The sequence below is a fragment of the Typopeltis vanoorti genome, chromosome 12 (genome assembly GCF_054136105.1).
Source record: "Typopeltis vanoorti isolate ZY-2024b chromosome 12, IOZ_Tvanoo_1.0, whole genome shotgun sequence".
NCBI lineage: Eukaryota > Metazoa > Arthropoda > Arachnida > Uropygi > Thelyphonidae > Typopeltis > Typopeltis vanoorti.
In genome coordinates this window covers 14,502,661-14,521,813 of record NC_143560.1, presented here as the reverse complement: position 1 = coordinate 14,521,813, position 19,153 = coordinate 14,502,661, and positions in this window count along the sequence as shown.

Here is a 19,153-nt window from a genome sequence, read left to right as displayed (position 1 = left end):
GCTGTTTTAAAATTATTGGAAATGAGAGCGAATATACCCCTCTAATCCCCTTAAGACAACGGTGGCAGTGCATTTGTTTGGATGATGTTAGTTAAAAGGAGGCTATTATTTTTTACGCACTTTATTATTTTAAAAGCGTAACGTGAAAAAAAAATCAAAACGTTATCGTAGATAACAGAAAGGTGTTTTATGTTTATTGCACTTTTGCCTTCATTAGTTATGCATTATCCTTAAGTAAAAAAGTCGTATTTATTTTTGATGACTAATGAAGGTTTGTTTCCGGTTTTGCAAAGTGCATTATCTTTTTTGGTACTTTTTTTGTAATAGTGAACGTCTGTTATCATGAGATAAAATTTGCAACGACAGGTTTAGCAATGATAAAAGGGTTTTTTTAGAGTGCAATTTTTCCGTGGTTTTAATACGATAAAATGATTGTCATTTGGTTGTATCTTCAAATGAATGTATCTGCAAATTTAATTATTCAGAAAAACCGTGTGGTAAATGAGTAAACATCTGGTGAAGAAAATTAAAAGCCTGGAGTGTAATTAAATCTGTTTGAGTAGCAATATCTGTTAACTTTATTAAATATTTCTAAAAAAACGTTAAGTACGTCAGGTCGCTTTTATATCAGTTCTGCTTAATTTACCATTTTTCAGCAAAACAAATAAATCTAGCGTTTTAAATTTAAAAAAAAAAATTACAGACATCTGCAATTATAGGTGTCTTCTATCCATTTAATTAAAAAAGGAAATTGATTTTTATGTATTTTATTATGGAAACGTAACAATGTATATTACGGTAACAATATACATTGTTACGTTTTGTGATACACATGTATACTACATACTTTTTGCTGTGGTAGGATAATATTTTTAATCGTTAAAAAGGAACAGAATTGTCTCTCTCGTTTTAAATCTTTAATGCACGCATATCTATTCATTTTAATGCATTTTTTGTAGTCTGTAACTTTATTTTATGCAGAATTATCCAATAGTTACATTGACCCTTGATGTATAATTGAATAACTGTAGCTTTAACTAATAATTGATAACTGTTACTCTGCTACTAGCATTGTTCACTATATAAATACATAAAAAAATTAGCTAACGCCTTTTTACTCCCGTATATATAGAGAGTAGGTGAGGCCGTTTTTAGCCCTATCTAACTTTTTGGAGACTGAGTGGGCAGTTCAATCTCCACTCGTACCCTATCAGAGATAGCTGGTCCAAGGCTATCACTAATTAAGCGGCACGCAGTGAAGAGAGATGGCTCTACAGGTGCCGCCATCACGTAGTCCCTAACCCTAACACTCGTATTTAATGTCTGAAATAATGTGAGTTCTACGGTCGATTTTCTTGAGTTTACGGGACGAAAAACCCGAGTGCGGGAGAAAAAACCTGCTTGTACCTGCCAGAGATTGACTAACTCGGGAACCTGTCGAAAAAAAGGCTTAGAAAAATTCCTCTAGTCGTCGGCTAAACTCGAAACCAAATCTTCCTTCGTACGGCCAAGCGCGGTGGTATGCAAACGCCACATTCATTGAGCTACACTAATATATTTATTAATTTATTTATATTCGCTTGTAATATTTAGTTTTATCATCAACAATCCTATACAATTCTCTTATTTTGTATAAAAAAATAATAAAAATCCATCTCGTAGCACTTAGGAGGCCAAGGACGCTAGCAGCACTGTGTTTACCACAGTGTCATATTGCTACGCGCTCAAGTATATGCACGTCATAATGAGATGCGAGCTATTAGAGTAATGAGGCACTGTCCGTTCAACAGTTGCTTATATGCAGTTTGCACCAGTAGTAGAGTGTTCGTAGTGCTTATCGTGTTTACTAGGTCTCTTTAAATATTTGGACATCACAATTAAATCCTTTAATTGTAATATCCAAAAATTGTAAATCCATTTACAATTTTTGGATATTACATTTAAAATTGCTTAAAAATAAAATCCATTCCTTTAATTACAATTAAATGAATGGATTTTATTTTTAAGTAATTTTGAATTATACCAAACTGTATCATTTTATCGATAATAAACAATATTTTTCATGTTTAATTTTTTTTTAATGTTTACCATAATTTTAATATTTTATCCAAACACGTATGCTTACAGTGTGCATGTATATTTCGAAAATTGCAGCACCCCCACACTTTCAAGCCACGAGCAGCCACTGATTCTAAACAAGCCAAACTAAATGAAGCTAATCCTTCACTATAAATCAGGGTGAAGTACTAATTAAAAATACTGAAGCAACTTATCACAAAAGTGCAACATTTCCTACTGTATATTGCAATGTTCAGTTAGAAGTTGTTTAAGTTCTGGAAAATACAGTATTTGCAATTATAGAATTTTGTTCCCATGGGTCCAAATATTCCAAACTTGAAATTAGATATTGAACAGAGCTTCGGATCTAATTGCAATAATATGAAACCGCAAGCCTATAGTCACGATAGTTGAATGTGAATAGCAAACTGCGTGTGTGCCAAACTCATAAATCATAGTTGGCCACGGAGGGTATTTCCCCAGACACAATTAGTCATCATAATTTACAATAGTCATTACCACAACTTAATTCACAGATAAACGCATGCATATATTCATGAATACAGCTGTGTAAAGGTGTTCGTGTTTAAGATTAAATGCTAATAAACAGTCGCTTTTACCTTAATAATAAAGTGGAAACAAATAGGGTAAAAAGTTATTCAGAAATCCCTCTCTTTATGTTATCATAATTTAAAAAATAAAATAAAAGTGATATCCCGTTATAATAGCATCCCACGTGATATTGTGTCAATAAGATAAAAATGAATTTATTCTTCTGTAAAGTGATTTGTAACCCATAAAGAATTATTCGCCAACAAAAATTATTATCAAAGTTGATCACCAAGGAAATTTAAATTAGTAAGTTGTTAATTTGTTAGGGTAAAAAGGAAAGAAAAAAAATTATTTCCCTCTTCATCATCCATTTCGAGAACCCAGTCCCTGTTAAGTGGTCTGAGATTTTATTTTGGTTCAGTTCTAAATGAATTAACACCTATTAACGACTCCAAACATATCTCGCTATAGCTAGAAGAATTTTGATGAAATTTGGCATGTCAGATGTTTATAAAAATCATCAGCCAATTATGACTTCTGATATACGTAACTATTAAATGTCTTAAGCATGCGTGATGACCGTTAGGTAACTTCTATGACGCTAGGTCAGCAGAAGGAATGCCATTATAGGTTCAATTCCAGTAAACTGCCTAGAAGGTCTTTTCAAAATGTTGTTATAAAGGTCTTCAGAGCATCCTCCCCCCCGCCTAAGAAACTTGCATTTTTAATCAAGTAACTCAGAAAAATTACTGAAAAAATTAGTAACAGATTTCGAAACTTTTGTTTAGTATTTGGACATCACTTGCAAGATAGTCACTTCAATTTCCCTGGATAAACAGAGTTCGTTTTTCATTTTTAGCTCTACCGGATGACATTTATAATATCGTAGGAAGCAGTAGTTTATAGACAAATAGGCTTGGAGTAGCATAACGTCGAATATTACAGTTTATACTCTTCTCTCCCAGACTGTTTTGGTTATTAGATGATTTTCATCATCGTGGCGAAAACAAAAACTTATTATCTTGGGAGTATTATCATATTTTCCAAGGAGACACTTCCACTTACGTCCATTTACTCATCAGTATCATCCTCCCTTTCCTGAACTAAAATATAAAATAAAACTGAATAATTTGAGTAGGCGGAAATATGAAAAGTAAAATTCTGATTTATGGATTTAATTCTATGTTTTCCCTTTATCTCCTCACACGCAAGCATTTGTATGAGGCTTAGAATAAGCAAAACGATAGTAGCTATATAAAGCAACAATAAAATAGAGAAAGAAAAAAAAGTAATATTTTTCGGGTACTTACATTTGAAATTATTTTCCTTTACGTGCCTCTTTATTCATGGGAGAAGTTCGTTTCTGATTAAACACAATCCACAAGAGCGTACTCGTTCGAAAAATTCAAGTATCGCCTCTACTGAGTAAGAAGGAAGGGCTGGATTATTTTCCGAAGCGAATAAAACATGACCGCATTTTTCATATCGTACTTAACTTCCCTGACGAAACTTAAAATAATAAATTCAATCGATATCCGCTGCTAACAAGTGAAAACATTTATATTTATTGAATACATTTTTCACGCATTATAGCCCAAGCTCTGATTTCAATTGTACCTACTTGGCCAACATCGCCTCCTTTCTACGTTTAAGATTTTACCATAATTAATGCATAATCCAAAGAAGTATCCCCATCGTTAATCATGAGCCCTGTACGCAGGTCATTAATCTTAATAATGGACAAAGCAAGTAGAAATTATCGGCGATCCTTAAGTAAAAACACTGAAATTTTGTATTAAAATTGCTGATCAATATGAGCATCTCCAAATTAAAAAATTGCTTCTGTGTTGTAAGATTTTTTTTTGCAGCATGTTTCTTTATGTTTGAGGGATCGTCTGCAAACGATAAGAAACGCGTTTGACAACACATATATCACCCACTTTCGGCAACCATTTCTTCTTTAGTTCATTGTGCAGTAAACAACAGAATACGGAGGGCTATTGAAACCATTTCGTAAAACGCTAGCGTCGAAAAGGTTCAACCCGTCAGAATAAATAGGCCAAGTGTTCAAAAAGTAAAACTTCGTCCGTTAAGATTTTATCAGTTTCATTTAATTCGTTCCCTTTTCTAACAGGCCCCAGAGGCCTTTATAATAGGGGGGGTCGGAAAGGAAGCAAAAAAAATAGGCGATTGTTAACGCCACAAATCTCGGGTTAAGTGGACTCTAAACAACAAGATAGTGGTAATTAACTCAAGCACTACGTTTTTCTATGCAAGTGGTTTTCTATAAAAAAAAATGATTTTCATTAATTACAAACGAAAAATTCTAACGCAGTGTTTTAAATGAAGCGTCAGAATGGAAATTCACACTTGAGGATTTCACACTTTGATACACAAAGAAACCGAAGAAGGGTGCTTTGTGCCGATGTTGATGAGCTAGAAAAAATCGTTTTATAGGTACCGACTAAGTAACGAATAATTAACATCAGATAAATGAATCGAGAAGGTCTTAAATCACCCACATCTGGTTTACGAGACAAAATTAATCCCGGTGGATTGAATCCATGAAAAACTGTAGATTCACTTGTGTTAAGGTTCATCTCCTAAGGTAATCACATTAGGATTCTCGTAAACAAGATGATTACACGCACACACACACACGCACGCGCACACACACACACACACACACACACACACACACACACACACACACACACACACACACACACACACACACACACACACACACACACACACACGTCAATCACACAGGACACTTTTAAATGTTATTATACTACATATATTTGCACACGACGGCGCTTGGCCGCACGAAGGAAGATTTGGTTTCGAGTCTAGTCGGCGACTAGAGGAAATTTTTCTAAGCCTTTTTTCGACCGGTTCCCGAGTTAGTCGATCTCTGGCACGGGCAAGCGGGTTTTTCCTCCCGGAAACTTGGGTTTTTCGTCCCGTAAACTCAAGAAAATCGACCGTAGAGCCCACATTATTTCAGACATTAAATATATTGTGTTAGGGTTAGGGACCACGAGATGGCGGCACATTTGAGCCGTCTCTCTTCACTGTGTACCGCTTAATTAGTGATAGCCTTGGGACATCTGTCTCTGATTGGAACCAGTGGAGATTGAACTGCCCACTCAGTCTCCAAAAGTTAGATAGGGCTAAATGTCCTCGCCTACTCTCCGTATACGGGAATAAAAAGGCGTTAGCTGATTTTTTTAAATATATTACCATAGTGATGTACAAAGGGTATTAGCTGTACGTGAATCAGACTTCCCTTGGTACATCTCATGAGGGATGTACAACGAGAAGTCTAGGAGGACTGATAGGAAGAAGTCTAGGAGAATTAATAATCCTCCTAGGTTGGGCATTGCCTCGCAACTGCCATTCCATAACCTCGTTCAAATATATAAATCATCTGACCACAAATAGAAAGAACCTCTACAAAAATCTCAGGAAAAGATTTCGAAAATGATGTGCTTTAGAGAGCAGCTGATTTCAACTTCAAATTACTGGTAAAGACAGCCTTAGAAGAGAAAACTTTCTTTCCTTAAAAGTAAATGTAACTTCTTTTTGCCTTTACCAATAAAATATTACTGGTTATGTGATTGAAGTAATTACTCATTTTTGATTTTTTTTTTATTATTGTTGTTGAGTGGAGAATGAAGCTTGGTAGCTCACACAGAAAAACTTATTAATGTTGTTGTTGTAGCTAGAGGGAATGGTTTTATTGTGTAAGACATCAAACATAAGCGACTTTCAGCGCCTCCAGATATGAACAGTGGAGTTTGGCCATACATGATTATTTGACTTCAGGGTTTTGCCGGATACAGTATTATCTGATACATAACATCGATGGGTCATGAAATAGGCGTCATAATGTCCCAATGTCGTTTTCGTGACAATTTCTCACAAGAAAGTGCTGAAACTCTCTACATTAGTACCACGAGTAATGAAAGAAAGCATCTCCACCATTCTGTTCAACATATTTTAGTTATAGATATGTTCGAAGAACCTTTAGTCTTCATCTCATTCATGAAACGTCTTAGGTATTTTTGTACAATATTTCAATCGTGAGATTTCAGTTACTTAAAATATTACTTTAAGTCTCACCCCAAGTTTAATTGCTGTGTTGCATTTGTTTAGGGTTTTTGTGTGTGTGTATTTGGAAGAGATCTACAAAAATAATCCTCAAAAAGATCTACAAAAATAAATCTACAGAAATAATCGAAATAACCATCCGTAATTGAAAGCTTTGGTATTTCTATTTATTTAGAATTTAATAATATAACAACAACAAGTCTGTGTAGCTTAGTGGATGTGGCGTTCGCACACCACGGCGCTTGACCTCACGAAGGAAGACTTGGTTTAGAGTCTAGTCGGCGACTAGAGGAAATTTTTCTAAGCCTTTTCTCGATCGGTTCCAGAGTTAGTCGATCTCTGGAACGTGCTAGTGGGTTTTTCTTCCCGGAAACTCGGGTTTTTCGTCCTGTAAACTCAAGAAAATCGGCCGTCGAACCCACACTATTTTCAGACATTAAATATATTGTGTTAAGGTTAGGGACTACCAGATGGCGACACTTACTAGCCGCCTTCTTCACTGCGTGCCGATGAATTAGTGATAGCCTTGGGTCATCTATTTCTGATTGGTACCAGTGGAGATTGAACTGCCCACTCAGTCTCCAAACGTTAGATAGGGCTAAATGGCTTCGCCTACTCCCTATATACGGAAATGAAAAGGCGTTAGCTGATTTTTTTTAATATAACAATAATGTCTGTATTTTCTACCTCACTCAGAATATTGCAATTGGAAATTTGAAGTATCATATTCGTTGCGTATATCAATCTGCATTGAGAAAAAAAAAATTAAATTAATTCCATCTGGCAACGAAGGATGGATTTGGTATTTTTAAAGATTATATTGATTCTACGTGCGTGAGAAGAGAAAAAATAAATAAATAACTAAACAACGTGAGCAGCAAATAAACCTCTTTCATAAATCTAATCTTACTGAGTATTCTTAGCCTTTTTTGCAATAGTCTAATTTGCATAGATATCTCCGGAAAGGTGTATGCACTAAGTTGCCGCCTTTGAAGCAATTTTTCCCTTCTCTCAATCAACTAACTTTTTCAATGATCTACTTGTCTTCTTAATGTATTTTCTGAATTGGATTCTTCAAATCGTTTGCTGCGTGCCTTATCTAAACTTGTCTCAGATACCATCTTCCCACTAAATTCCACGGTCTAATATAGAATTCAAGAGGGATAGTAATTAGGGGGTAGGAGGTAGTGCCTATTGGTTTCCGTACTTCCATAATTACTGTTGATTTCAAACAACCCACTATGCGCAGATCGGCTCCATTTATCTTCAAAGGACATACCTCACATTAACCAAAATTACACGTCCTCTGAGCTTCGATATGGCCATCCGATCGATTCTTCGGCTACAAGAAAATACTTAATGAAATTTTATACTAGATTTATCCGAAAACCATTTAAGAAAAGGGCATACTTGGAGAAATAATGGAAAGCTGTTTAAATGAACCGTTTTCAAATACTTCGACAGGGAGATGAACATTTATTGACAGTAATGCACGCCCTGATGAGCATTAAAAATAATCTCAAAGTTAGGCCCGTATACAGAGGAACTTAAAGCTGATGAGAGTTATTAAATAATACTCAAATTGCACGTGCATAGTTTTAATCAACTTAAGTACCTACGAATAATAAGTGGCCACTTAATATATTTGCATATCCTTAATAATTAGATTACAACAGAAAGTTTAAAGGAAAAGGATGCTATTAGCTTTAAGAATATGACGAAGAGAGAGATTTGCAATTTAAAAAAAAATCTTACAGTATTACAAAACTTTATTCCAGAATATACAAACCGTAATTATCTTCATGTCTATTATTACATTAATATCCTATTCGCGAACTATGACTTTCGTCTAAATGGTCGAAACATTTCAGACATATTCACACATCCTTATAAGGACTGGCTTAAAGGGGCGAAGCAAGAATGCTTTTCATCTTCCCCGTTATCTGTAGAGGACAGTGTGTGGATAAGGTGTTATTGAGCAATTAAAGCTCTGATCATGGCAGGAGGGTAACAGCAATAGCCGAGCCTCAGTTAGAGCTTCATTGGCTATATATAGCGTTGCCATTCATTACCCTCCTAGGGGTATTGGATTTTGGATTGAATGAATCACCACATTCCATCTTGACATAAAACATTTCAGATAACAATGAAAATTGATTTTAGAATTAAAACATTACAAAATAAAATAGGTGTATTCTTTAAAACGCTTGTTTAAGACAATAAATTTTATAATTGTTTCTAATTTCTGATTATTCGTTAGATAAATTAAATAGCATTTTTTTTTATTAAAAGCTAAACAAAAAAAGGGAAAAAACTCAAGAAAAGTGCTAATTTATATTTATTTCTAATATTCTGTTCATTTTTCCTCTTTTTTTGCGGACATAGCAAAGTAGTATTTTTTATTATTTTTTTATTTTCAAGTTAATTAAGAGTGCTAAAGTTGTATTTAAAACTATCATGACATCCATTATACATTTTGCGATAGAAATATTTATTGTTTGATTTGACGAACTGGAAAACAGCGAAGATTGGCAGTAATGAAAGGAACCCATCTTCCTTCAGTTTAGTTCAACTAACCACAAACATTAACCCCCCCCTTGCAATTTTTATTACCTAAAAGCGATATATCGTTATTGCTGTTTAAATCAAAAGCGAATGATAGAACCAAAAAATCTGTAAAAACTTTTTTTGAGCAGCTAGCCCAAATGTTGGGTTTAAGCAATTTTTAGAAGTTGCGATGATGAAATAAAATGCGTAAAATATTATATTTGTGAACTGTTAAAAGCCATAACAGCAAAGCATGAAAGCGATATTAATGCAAAATTCTTTGTATTCCTAGGCTATCTAGTAGTGCAGGGGTGTTCAACCCGTTGATCGCGGAGCGATTTTTGGTCGATCTCTTGTGTATTCCTCCTTACTTACAAATTTAATTAAAACTGAAAACATAATATTTTATTTATCATTATTTTGTATTATTTTTAATTCGCTTTAAGTGTATTGCTATTGTTTATTTATTTTTCGTTAAAATTGTCAAATCAGTAATTTTGTTATAAGTCCGGGTAAATGAATTAATTCGGATCAGCGAGCCGAGTGAATACGATAATAAGCAAAGTGTGAAAACTCGATTGTAGCTTAAATATTAAATATGGCAAAGCACATTACATCGATTTTTTACTTAGGCTAAGTCGCATGTGAATATTGTAAAAAAATAAACTTTGTTTGTCCCGGTATAGTTTGTATTAGATGTTTTTGTAAATAACTCTTTTGAAGCTAAATGTATATACTGCTTTAATAAGAATATGTTAGAGTGCTAAAACAAGGCAATGTTTTTGTCGCCGAAGCTGTACAGCATTAGAAAGATTGTTCTTAAAACTTGTATGTATGAGAAAGGCTTGCAGAATCTACGTGTAAACATCTCCGAAGTCAGTCATCTTGAAACTTAAGATGAAAGACTCATACCGATTCTTTGGGGGTTGCCAAACTTCATGCGAGGTCTCAGAGGAGGCCTAATAAAAAGGGACTGAAGCAAGCAGAAGGGGTCCCGCTTCCAGAATTGCTGTCAGAGAGGAGGTCGCCCGGTCCAGAGTCGCCGTCAGAGAGACAGCCCGGATCAACGTTTCTTGAGAGAGAGGAGTTTCCCGCTTCCAGAAGGAACTTCTCGGTTCGAGACGTCGCTAGAGAGACTACTACTACTTCTAGGCCACAGACAAGGTTTGAAATTGCCGAAAGGAAGAGTTCCAATTGCCAGAGAAACGTTTCCAGGCCAGGTTAATGTCAGACATTCACCAGTGTGTTGCGTTTTCATTACAATTTGATGAATCAAACGACTTCATTGATATTGCTCAGTTAATGGTATTTATTCGCATGGTGTTTCAAGATTATTCAAGTAAAGAAGAACTTTTGAATATTATACCATTATTGGGAAGGACTAGGGGAGAAGACATTTTTTCGGCATTTGATGAATTTGTGAAGCAACACAAACTTCCGCTTTTTAAACTTGTGTCTATTACTACTGATGGTGCTCCTGCAATGATAGGTAATAAATCAGGCTTCATTTCATTATGTAAAAACGATGACAAATATCCAGATTTTTAACGTACCACTGTATTATTCACCAACAAGTACTGTGTACTTGTTGTAAAAGATTAAACAGTACTAGTAAAAGATTAAACACAAAAGATGTTTTGGATATTACATTTAAAATTGTAAATTCTGTTCGAGGAAACGCCCTGCAACGGCGATTATTTAAATTACAGGCAGATGATGATAGCGAACTTCTGTTGTACAATAATGTTCGCTGGCTCAGTAGAAGTCAATTTTTAGAAAGATTTCTTGTATTAATTAACGATATAAAAATTTTCTTGATGAAAAAAGAGATATTTATCCACAACTGAGTGATAAAAAATAGTTGTTACACTTATCATTTTTAGTAGATTTCTGTACGAAATTAAGCAATTTAAATTTAGAGTTACATGGCAGAGATAAAACTTTAATTGGCATGTTAAGTTCAATAAAAACTTTCCAACAATATTTACTTTCATTAAAGAAAAATATAAATGACCGCGAATTTAGACATCTCCCATATTTATTAACATTTTTTGAACAAAATCAAGAAATGCTTCGCTATGATTTAAAAGAATTTATTCGTGAAATAGAATTAGTTGAGGAAGAAATAAATTCAAGATTTAAAGATTTTAATAAAACTGAAATGATTGTATCTTTTATCAATAATCCATTTCAAGAAAACTCGAACATCACAGAAATTTCAAATAAAATTAGTGGGCTGTTTGATATAAACCAAGCTGAAGTAGAACTTGAGATAATAAACATTCAGAATAGTTTTCATTTAAAATCAATTAACAATGAAATCATTTGGAAGTATGTACATGAAAAATTCCCAATATTAACTGATATTGCGCGAAAAATTCTGTCGTGTTTCGGATCGACATACTTGACGGAATCCACTTTTCCAAATATGACGTCATAAAAAATCAATTAAGAAACCAAATTACAAATGATCATTTGGATGATTGTCTGCGATTGGCCCCTTCTTCATATCAACTTGACTATGAAAATATTGCGAGGTCCAAACAATGCCAAATTTCACATTAACTTTTTTTTTTAATCAACCAGCATTTCCTGTAACTTGTGGGTTTGTAATCAATCTGTTGTTCTTTCTAACTTTGGTTTTCCAAAATAGAGAAATAAATATTTTATTCCAATATTTTTTTTGTTGTATTAAAATAATTAAAAGTAATAAATAAACTATTTTTTTTTTATTTTTAGTTGCTTATTTGTGCGTAATCAGATATCAGGTTGGAGGAACGTGATTTATATAAGAAAGTAGATCGCCGAATAACTTTTTATAGAAAAGTAGCTCGCGTAGTAAAAAGGTTGAACCACTGTGGTCGTGGAATCAACGATTCCATAGCCATTTTGCTATGCTAAAATTATTCGCGCATCAACGCATGAGAAAATACCAACTAAAAATAGCCTCTAGTTCAATAGCTGATTTCAGTCTTTTACCTAGCGATTAGTCTTTTATCTAGGTAAAGACTTAAAGATTTCAGTCTTTTTCTGAAGCGATGCGTCGTTGTTTAATGGCCTTTGTTTAATGACTTTTAAAATTCATATTTAAAATTTCATATTTACAGGCAAAGCCCATAGATTCTTTCAGACGGTTTCATTTTTAAAAAAAAAAGAGTGATGAACTTTATTTAACCAAAACTTTCTTCACGTGTTATAGCATTATCTTTAGCACACAAACGAACATCACTTCTGCGCTTCTATTCTCCGTCGACTCCCGTTCTTGTCTCTAACAATCTGTTTTCATTTTAATCGTTTATTTCCTTCATTGCTATTATTTCATAATTTAAATTTCAAAATTTCGTTGTTAAAAAATAGTTCAAAATATTATGGTATGTATCGATGGAGTTTTGTAGACACTTTTATTCCCTTCTGTAGTATGAGAACTGGCTTAAAGGAACGAAACACTTTGGACGTTTCATTGATATTACCTATAAACGAAATTCCATCTAAGAATTCTTTCACTTGAAAAGCTTTCTACTTACAGCTGCCAAGAAAGACCAAATAGCATCACTGACAGGTGTCACTTCCATCAGGCCTTCATTACTGGCCACTCAAAGTGAGACTGTTCGTTCGTGATGGGGGAAAAACGGCATACAATGAGAGACGAGATTCTCAAAGGTGAATTTCCTATCTTCATTCACCCCTGTTCACTAAAAAGAAGAAAATGTAAAGGATAAAATCAAAGCAACTTCAACTAAATTTAAGATTACTTCCTTGATTTATTACTGTCATTATGGTACAAGGAGAGAATTCAGTTTGTTTTTTTTATATTCTTCCGATAAATTCGATTGATTGTAGATATTTTCATGCACATGGTGCATTTGTGATGCGTTTCGCAACAATGAAAAGTATCTCTTTGTTGCATTTTGACAATCCTTCATCTGTCTGTGTATTGTCGTGCATATAACAAGTTCGCTGTAGCTAGACAGAATTTAATGCAATTCAGGATTTGGGATGCGTAACAGAGATAATGCCATACATTTTAATTTCGGTTTAAATTTAACGATTTTAGTTGTAAAATTATGTAATGAATCTATGCCACAAATCTCAAATAATAATAATAATTTTAGTCAAAATTTAAAGAAAAAAAAAGGTCTAGATACAGTTGCGGTGATTCTGAATGACGTCATTATATAGGCATGCTTCTTGCAGTGTTGTTTGTTGATTCAAATGAATAATTAATGGACTGTTTGATAGTATAAAATATGCACTTTGGATTAGTAGCTCACGTACTTGGGTGCAAAGAACCATCTGTTTTACGACTTCATACATTTCACGTACTGCAATACCTATAATGAAACATGTCTTTAGGTCAACATGCCTTTAAGTTATTTTCGTATCCCATAAAATGAGTTTATATTCATCATTAACAAGTCCTGTATGTGTTTATTATGTAAGACGTTTCTTAAAGTCTCTCAAGTCAAAATTAAATACCATAATGTCAAACATATGCCGTTTTTCATATTACTGTATATCATATGATGATAACAGAATCACTACTTGGATTTGCCGCCTCCCCCCCTTTTTACTTCAAAAAGTTTACTCTCTACTTGCTTCTCATTCGAACAGTATTATCGAAATATTATCAAATATGTTTTATTAAGTGCTAGAAATATTATCAAATATTTTTGATTAAGTGAAAACTACAGGGGAAAAAAACAAATATTTTTATATTCATCGGCAGATTTTTTAAAAATAAAAATTTTAATTTTCTTTACTAGCAAATTTTTCAGACTACATTAATCACGTGAGGATTGAATTTTCTTTTGTTTTTCAATCTTCTATAGAACGAAATTGAAATTAAAATTTTCTTGTCTACTTAAATGAATAGATCTTAAGTAATTACCCCAGTTTACATCCAATAAACTGTATATTTCGATTACTTAAAGAAATGTTTGAATATGCAGCCGAAAAAAAAATTTAATTAAAATGCCAAATGTGAGAAAATAACACTTTCAGCGATATGTATAGAATTAAGGAAATTTAAAAAGAAAAAAAAAGTCGTGCATCGTTATATTTTCTTACCTTTTACATTTTCTTCCGTACTCTTTTTATATTACCAACCTTGAATTTTAATAAAACAACACAAGTTGCATTTAAAATATAGTCATCTCCTGCTGATTCGCTCTCATAATTTTGAATTGGTTTATAAACAGACTTCACTTCAGTGTTTTGTATTATCTACAAAATACCAGCCATAAGTGAAAACCTTCCTTCTGAAATTTCAATCTTCGAGCTACCAATTCTTCATTGGATTGTGTATAAAGTAGTATTTTTTCTTAACTAATATCTTTATTTTTATTTGTATTATTCTAGAATAGGATTCAGAAAAGGCTGGATCCGAGAAAGGCAAACTTTCATTACGTAACCCAATAAAAGGAAAAATAAAAGAACGGTTAGTTTTTCAATATTCATATTACGAAATAAAAAATAAAATATTCTTAAAATTTAATATGTAAGCTTGTGATCTTTGTTTGCTCAGTGCTTATAACGTGTGCAAATGCATGTTTGCCGTACGAAACACGCTGCGAACATGCAGGACGGCATCTTATAACAACAAGATCGATATCTGTTGATTTTATCAAGGGAATGCAAATGTACGACGAACCGCTGATCACTCGAAAATTTCAAATGATCATAAAAACATCTTTGAACCAGACATTAAAAATAAACTAAAGGATTATACTACGGCCACAGATGCGAGACCCTTCGACACTTCTGCGCATGTCAAAAGAAAAAGAATCCATTCTAATATTAGGGTTATCAATGCGTTTCGTGGGATGAGTGTTTATTATCTTTTATGAAAATTCTAGTTAGTAAAGCGGTAACTAATTTGCTTGTACAACAGTTGGAAAATTTACGTATAAAACACGTGATTTCGAGTGTTGGTGACTAATTCGTACATCCATTATTTCTTTCTCCCCTTCAGAATGAATCGACTATTCTTGGCACATTGCCCGGCTCGGTTCTATGAACTGTGGGTATACAATATATCTCTCTGTCTTAGGGGTTTTTTTTGTATGCATCGAAGATAAGTTCCGTACTCTTTTTATTGTTTTATGCATCTCTGCAATGCATGAATCTCTCCGTATGCATTGCAAATTTCTCTGTTATGAATAAGAAGAAATTAATTCATAATACTTATTTGTTTATATTTTGCTCTTTATCGCACTTTACGTTCACATAATAATGTTAACTATTAAGAATTTAATTCATTGCTTCAAAATGCTTATAATAGACAATAATTTGCATACTGATTATGAGGTAAGAACGATTGTGGGTCATAAGTAGCACGAACCTATTAGATATCTGTATCGTTAACAAACAGAAATATCTATTTGCAATTGATTCACAAGAAGGTTCTTAATATCTTAATATTGCCTACTTCGGAACTTTTAACTATCGCAATTTAAACTACAAACAGGCACATTCGACATTTGTTTGTGTTTCACGAGATCATGTAAGACTAATCGATTCAGGCCTACGCCATGTACGTTAATTTGCAGAGAGGTGTCCACAGTTTTATGAGCTGTCTGGTACTAAAGAGTTACAGTAATGGTCTTCGTTGCATATGCGAAACAATCCCGTTCGTGCAATCAGTAGGGAGGTATGGCATGAATTTTGTGTTGCAAATCCTTGATCGTGTAGGCGCCTGTATCCATCAGTATTCTGAAGTCAGGTCACTGATAGCGTCTGTAGTCCTTGTGTATACTGACTTCCCCTTTTCCTTCCCTCTATCCCGTCTTACTAGGCTCTGAGCCACTGCAGAAGTAGGAGAAAATCGGCATCACCAAAAGCTCCAAGCAGCATACTAAATCAGTAGTGGGGATACTGTAGCCGTACGTGAGAAGCACACAAGTCGTTTCTTCTAGCCAAACGAACTGTTTCGAAAGGCGAGAAGTACAAGCAAATGGTTGTACTTGAACTTTCTTACTATCTGCTGCTTTTACATAATACAGTATACAATCTGCTAAGTAACATAAAGGAACCATGTCTAATGTGGCTCTGCTTACTGCTTGCTCTGTTTATATTCGTTTTAGTGAAGCGTCAAGAATGGTCTCACACAAGTGCAAAAAATAATGCCAAAGGCCCAATATAAATGTGCAATTGTAGTTATTAATCTGTGAATCCTATTTATATGTTTATCGCATTCTTTCCATTTTAACTTCAAATATGATTTTACTCTACTTTAATTTGTTTTAAATCGTTTCAAATTATAATTAGAGAGTTTTTTTTAATTCTTAGTAAAATTCTCTGGATGTAAAGATTTTAATTTTCTTTGTAACTCTTGAGGCATCTGTTCATATTGCGAATCAAAAGGTTGGTCTCGTTATGGATTTTCATAGTGGGATCTTTATCTAATATTTGATTCGTAAACTGATCAGATAGTAAAGTACATCTTTGTTATGTAATCTTTGGTATTCATGATGACTGTGGAGTTTCCTTTGTCTGCCTTAATGACCACAATGTCTTTCTTTCTTTTTAAGTTCAACATTACTTTCTTTTCTGAGAGTGTAATATTCTGTTTCGATGGTTTTGCTGTAGAGATGATGATTGTACTTTTAAATCTTATTTCATTTGTTATTGTCTCTGAGAGTGGAAAAAGACCTTTCTCAATATTACATATAACGTCTATTTTTGCGAGAGCAGCAAGAAAAGTTAAAACCTTTTTTTTTTAGAATTTCTGATTCTTGTTTTGAAAGACTGTAGTCCGAAAGGTTAAAAATAACTTGATCATCCGGAAGACGTGGTCTAGAGTTGTATTTTTTTCTGTAGAGTTCATCAAATTTTTTTATTTGAGATACTTTACTCAAAGGGTGGTCTATTCTATTGGAAACATCATCAAAAAGGTTTAAGCATAGCATTGAAGGTCAATTCTGTTTAATACGTATCTGGCATGTTGGATCCTCTCTCTGAGTAAGGCTAAAGAAGTTTTGTAATAAATGTGTTTTGTTTTTTTTTTTGATTTTATATGTTCTTTGACAATTAGGAACTTATGAATAATAGAATACTGTCTGCATCTTTTAAGAATGTGAGATGGTTAAGCAATTTCGCATTTTTGCATTTATCTCTTTCTAAACAACGTACCTTGTGTTTGGTATATCCATCTAGACTGTTCATTTTATAGTTATTATTTGGTCCTTTTCACTAAAAATGATATATACTATTGAATTTTTAATTAGACCATGGTTTTGAAAAAACATTTATACATAATGGTCGACAAGTTTCGCTAGTTGTGTCTGTCTAGCTTTATCAAGACGAAATAAAGTAGCTAAAGAAGCTGACGTAGGCCTTTTATTTTTTTTTTTTTTTCGTAGGAAGTTTGGTGGAAGTCAGTACACACGTACATGGTATGCTGTAAACACCTGCGTATTTGTAGAAAGCGACCCTATCCTTAGGGGATCTTAATAACTGTCTTGTAGTTGTGGTAGGTTTAAAAACAACTCTGATGTTAAAAGGCTTCATAATTCTTGCTATTTGGGTGGAGACTGAGCCTGCGTAAGGTATGACGATGGATGATACGTACTGTGTCGCCAGAGGCTGTTGCTGGAGGTTGTTTCTATAGAGAATTTTATTAATTATATTTTGTGGATAACCATTTTGTAATAGAGTTTTGGATATAAGAGAAAGCTCAGATGAGCACTTCTCTATTGAATCATTATGCCTTACTTAGTTGATTGATGTCCTGGTGTCATCGTGATACAATTATCTCAAACTCTAGATAGGTCTATTGTTCTATTCCCAGGTGCAGCTTCATTTTAGTGTTAAAAACAAAAGCAAAGCTAGTTAATCATGTTTTTTTTTTTTTGATATTTACCCAAAACAAACATGTTGGGATAATTTTCAATTTTTGAATGTCCATAAAATTATTATTTTATTTCCATTATTAAAGGTATTTTTGCTTGAATTTGTGTTTTAACAATTAATATGTGTTTTAGAATTAGATAAACTATATGTAATTCATTTCTTTGTGTTCGGATGAAATACTTGAATTAACGAGAATAATAACTGTTTTAATTTTTTTCAGATAATATTTAATTGTCATTCGAAGTATATTTCCTATACTTTCTTTAATGTGAATCGGAAATGTATTCTATATATATAAAAAGATAAGCCGAAATTTGAAACGTTTTTATGTGACGTTTTTTGTCTCTTCATTGTTTGGAAACTTCCAACAATGTGTTTGCTTTCATGAGACAAATACATTGTTGTCTCATTGTTATCTCATGTCTCGAGTCATCAGGATTGAAGGAGAACCGGCTTATCAGCCCGGAACTGGGGGGATTGGGCGCTATAGGCACCGGGGGGGGGGGGCTCCCCTAGTAATAATAATATAATCCAGTAGTACGTCACTCTATTCCTGTAAACTTATCATGACAATAAGTTTACAGGAATAACCTTTTCTTTTTTCCTGCTTGAATGTTTGAATTTTGATATCTGAACGTTCTCGACTGCCAAGCCGAGTTCATAAACAAGGGTAGTTTCATCCACTTTTTCCTTTTATTTCTACGATATTCTTTTCTCAGAAAGCTATGGATTAATGGCGCCATTGTTAGCATTAATAAGGTATTAAATCGAGGGAGTTGACGTCATTTTCGTGAAAAAAAAAAAAAAAACACTTGGCACACTCAAGAAAAATTTAGAAAAAAAAGTAAAGTAAAAAATATGAGTAAGAATAAAGGGGAACGACGGAGGAGAAAGAGGGAAAAAAAAGAAAAAAAAGTCAGTGGCATGCAGATAATATGGAATGAGCCAAAAAAGCAGGGAACGAGCTTCTTCTATAAATCTACACTTTGTGTAACCATAATATCACTCTCGTGTTATATGCACGTGTTTG